The sequence below is a fragment of the Halictus rubicundus genome, unplaced genomic scaffold (genome assembly GCF_050948215.1).
Source record: "Halictus rubicundus isolate RS-2024b unplaced genomic scaffold, iyHalRubi1_principal scaffold0957, whole genome shotgun sequence".
NCBI classification, from domain to species: domain Eukaryota; kingdom Metazoa; phylum Arthropoda; class Insecta; order Hymenoptera; family Halictidae; genus Halictus; species Halictus rubicundus.
In genome coordinates this window covers 7,812-13,348 of record NW_027489498.1, presented here as the reverse complement: position 1 = coordinate 13,348, position 5,537 = coordinate 7,812, and the positions used below count along the sequence as shown (strand labels likewise).

At 32.5% G+C, this 5,537-nt stretch overlaps 1 pseudogene; it reads left to right on the top strand.

Moving 5' to 3' along the window:
• The first annotated feature begins 1,626 nt into the window (after positions 1-1,626).
• On the top strand, positions 1,627-2,418 carry LOC143364762 (uncharacterized; annotated as a pseudogene).
• Positions 2,419-5,537: the final 3,119 nt, after the last annotated feature.

Here is a 5,537-nt window from a genome sequence, read left to right as displayed (position 1 = left end):
AAGCGATAATGGCTTGGAGTTTTGTAACAGTCAATTAACAGCTTTCTTCGCAGATTTGGGCATAAAGCATGAACGTACTAACGTTGAAACCCCACAGATGAATGGAGTGGCCGAGAGGATCAATAGGACGTTAATGAATACGACCAGATCCATGCTTAACTCAGCAGCACTACCTCAAGAGTTTTGGGGCGAAGCCGTAACAACTGCTGCCTACATAAAAAACAGGGTAACCCACGCAGGCATAAAACATGAAGTTCCCTTAGCCGTGTGGACAAGACGAACGCCAAGCATACAGCATTTGAGGGTATTTGGATGTCTTGCTTATGCTCGATTACCGAAACAGGGATCACACAAATTAGATGATAGGGGTGTAGAATGTGTCCTGGTAGGATATGGAACTCATACCCGTGGATATAGATTGTGGTGCCCCCAAAAGCAGGATGTTGTTACCACCAAGCACGTCAAATTCGTAGAACATAAAGTCGGATACGAATGGATCCATAAAACTGATGCTCACAAGTGGAGGTACGATAATGTTTGGTCTGAAGACGAAGATGCAAGGACCCTTGCGGTAAATAACGATTCTGACAAACAAACTGAAGATTTACATGTACCACAAAACACTGGAACATTTTTGCCCTATGAGGATGAAAACCAAGAGGCTAGTACGCAAATAGTGGGAGATAACAATCCTGTACAAGCACAGAAGAGAGGCAGATCGAAGAAAACGGTCAGGAACCCGTACGGTCGTAAAGGAAAACCCAAGGTGACGAATCACGAAACCGATAGTGATTCAGAAAGTTCAGTAAGAAGTGTCAATATTGAGGCAAATATACTGGAGATATCTGAACCTCAAACGCTGGAGGAAGCGTTGAATTCGCCGCAAGCATCGAAATGGCAAAGTGCCATGAAAGAAGAAATTGATAGCCTCGAAAGTAGGAAAACGTGGGAAGTGGTCGAATTACCGAAAGGACACAAGTGCATTGGTTCCAGATGGGTTTACAAATTAAAGTCCAACGCAGAAGGCAACATATCTCGCTATAAAGCTAGGTTAGTCGCGCAGGGACACACACAGAGAAAAGGAGTAGATTATACAGAGACATATTCGCCAGTTGCGAGTTTTACAATAATCAGACTCCTGTTAGCAATTACAGCTGTTTACGGCTGGCATACCAGACACGTTGACATCAAATGTGCTTACTTATATGGAAAACTCGATGAAACCATTTATATGCGTCTACCACCATTGGAGTCGGGAGTTATATTATCTACGAATGATAGTCCTACGACAGACCTGGAGAAAGAAAGCATGGCACGCGTTCCGTATAGGGAAGTTATCGGATCCCTCATGTATTTGGCACTGTATACCAGGCCGGATATTAGCTGCACATATACTAGTCAGGATTCACGTACTATAATAGTCGTATACGTGGATGATTTATTAATATTCTCACAAAATAAATCCGAGATTGATACAATAGTGAGTAAAATCACAAAAGCCTATGAATCCAGTGATCTAGGCGAAATGAGTCACGTTCTAGGTGTAAAAATAGAACAAAAAAAAATAACGGTGACATAGCATTGTCACAGAAGGCGTATATAGATTCAATGTTGAAGAAATACAACATGACTGATTGCCGTCCAGCTGCCACACCATTGGAGTCGGGAGTTATATTATCTACGAATGATAGTCCTACGACAGACCTGGAGAAAGAAAACATGGCACGCGTTCCGTATAGGGAAGTTATCGGATCCCTCATGTATTTGGCACTGTATACCAGGCCGGATATTCTGTTCGCAGTGACGAAACTGTCACAATTCAATGCTAACCCAGGCAAAATTCATTGGGGTCAAGCTAAACACGTACTCAGATATTTAACAAAGACGAAGGAGTACGAGTTGATATATAAACGGTGTGAAGGGAAGCCCAGAATAAATATATACAGCGATGCTGATTGGGCAGGAGACGTAGACCAAAGACGATCATGCTCAGGAATGATAATGTACTTGGATAAAAACATGATCCATTGGAGCACCAAAAAGCAACAAAGCATAGCCTTGTCGACCATGGAGGCCGAATATATTGCGCTATCCTATGCAATGAAAGAGGCTAAATGGGTAAATATGTTCCTTGCAGAGACAAAAATAATTAGCTATGTTTCAGGCAAATGTATGGTGTACTGTGACAACCGAGCTGCGATATATTTCTCTAACAGCAGAGTAGAGAAAAGCCGCACCAGACATATTGACATCGCATGTCATTTTGTCAGGGAAATGATTGAAGATGGCGAGGTTGAATTGTCATATGTGTCAACTGACAACAATCTGGCCGATATAATGACAAAAGGATTGAAGCGAATCTTTCATGACAGATGCATAAACAATATGGGATTGCATAGCGGAAAGTGGGAGAAATGAAGAAGATCCCGCTATACAGCGACGCCTATCGGCGCCGTGCAATATTAATAGTATTACATGTAAGGTTACCCATCTATGTTACCACAAAGACTGATGATTATAAGACAGAAGACTGTTCTCTGTGATACCGTTGCAATATGTAGATACGTTATACTTTTCATTTATGTATTTTATACTACCAAGTTTATTAATATAATATAGTTGTGTGAACAGTAAGATGGCGTTATTTTTCTACAACCATTAACATTCTCGTATATTCTTCTATATTCGAGTAATATTATGGTATATTCTGGTATATTCATGTATATTCTTGTAAATTCTGCTATATTCTAGTATATTCATTTATATTCTCGTATATTCTTCTATATTCTAGTAATATTATGGTATATTCAGGCATATTCTGCTATATTCTAGTATATTCAGGTATATTCTCGTATATTCTTCTATATTCTAGTAATATTATGGTATATTCTGGCATATTCTGCTATATTCTCGTATATTCTATTATATTCTGCTATATTCTAGTATATTCAGGTATATTCTCGTATATTCTTCTATATTCTACTAATATTATGGTATATTCTGGTATATTCTGCTATATACTAGTATATTCAGGTATATTCTTCTATATTCTTCTATATTCTAGTAATATTATGGTATATTATGGCATATTCTGGTATATTATGCTATATTCTAGTATATTCTGGTATATTCTCGTATATTCTTCTATATTCTAGTAATATTATGGTATATTCAAGTATATTCTGGTATATTCTGCTATATTCTAGTATATTCTCAAATATTCTTCTATATTCTAGTAATATTATGGTATATTCTGGTATATTCTCCTATATTCTACTAATATTATCGTATATTCTCGTATATTCTTCTATATTCGAGTAATATTATGGTATATTCTGGTATATTCTAGTATATTCTGGTATATTCTCGTATATTCTTCTATATTCGAGTAATATTATGGTATATTCTGGTATATTCAACTATATTCTGGTATATTCTGCTATATTCTAGTATATTCAGGTATATTCTCGTATATTCTTCTATATTCTAGTAATATTATGGTATATTCTGGTATATTCTTCTATATTCTAGTAATATTATGGTATATTCTGGAATATTCTGGTATATTATGCTATATTCTAGTATATTCTGGTATATTCTCGTATAATCTTCTATATTCTAGTAATATTATGGTATATTCTGGTATATTGTCCTATATTCTCGTATATTCTTGTATATTCGAGTAATATTATGGTATATTCAAGTATATTCTGGTATATTCTGCTATATTCTAGTATATTCTAGTATATTCTAGTATATTCTGGTATATTCTCGTATATTCTTCTATATTCGAGTAATATTATGGTATATTCTGGTATATTCAACTATATTCTGGTATATTCTGCTATATTCTAGTATATTCATGTATATTATCGTATATTCTTCTATATTCTAGTAATATTATGGTATATTCTGGTATATTCTTCTATATTCTAGTAATATTATGGTATATTCTGGAATATTCTGGTATATTATGCTATATTCTAGTATATTCTGGTATATTCTCGTATAATCTTCTATATTCGAGTAATATTATGGTATATTCTGGAATATTCTGGTATATTATGCTATATTCTAGTATATTCATTTATATTCTCGTATATTCTTCTATATTCTAGTAATATTCTGGTATATTCTGGTATATTCTGGTATATTCTGCTATATTCTAGTATATTCTGCTATATTCTAGTATACTCTGGTATATTCTCGTATATTCTTCTATATTGTAGTAATATTATGGTATATTCTGGTATATTCTTCTATATTCTAGTAATATTATGGTATATTCTGGAATATTCTGGTATATTATGCTATATTCTAGTATATTCTGGAATATTCTCGTATAATCTTCTATATTCGAGTAATATTATGGTATATTCTGGAATATTCTGGTATATTATGCTATATTCTAGTATATTCATTTATATTCTCGTATATTCTTCTATATTCTAGTAATATTCTGGTATATTCTGGCATATTCTGGTATATTCTGGCATATTCTGGTATATTCTGCTATATTCTAGTATATTCTGCTATATTCTAGTATACTCTGGTATATTCTCGTATATTCTTCTATATTGTAGTAATATTATGGTATATTCTGGTATATTCTTCTATAGTCTAGTAATATTATGGTATATTCTGGTATATTCTGCTATATTCTAGTATATTCTCCAATATTCTTCTATATTCTAGTAATATTATGGTATATTCTGGTATATTCTCCTATATTCTAGTAATATTATAGTATATTCTCGTATATTCTTCTATATTCGAGTAATATTATGGTATATTCTGGTATATTCATGTATATTCTTGTAAATTCTGCTATATTCTAGTATATTCATTTATATTCTCGTATATTCTTCTATATTCTAGTAATATTATGGTATATTCTGGCATATTCTGCTATATTCTCGTATATTCTATTATATTCTGCTATATTCTAGTATATTCAGGTATATTCTCGTATATTCTTCTATATTCTACTAATATTATGGTATATTCTGGTATATTCTGCTATATACTAGTATATTCAGGTATATTCTTCTATATTCTTCTATATTCTAGTAATATTATGGTATATTATGGCATATTCTGGTATATTATGCTATATTCTAGTATATTCTGGTATATTCTCGTATATTCTTCTATATTCTAGTAATATTATGGTATATTCAAGTATATTCTGGTATATTCTGCTATATTCTAGTATATTCTCAAATATTCTTCTATATTCTAGTAATATTATGGTATATTCTGGTATATTCTCCTATATTCTACTAATATTATCGTATATTCTCGTATATTCTTCTATATTCGAGTAATATTATGGTATATTCTGGTATATTCTAGTATATTCTGGTATATTCTCGTATATTCTTCTATATTCGAGTAATATTATGGTATATTCTGGTATATTCATGTATATTCTTGTAAATTCTGCTATATTCTAGTATATTCATTTATATTCTCGTATATTCTTCTATATTCTAGTAATATTATGGTATATTCAGGCATATTCTGCTATATTCTAG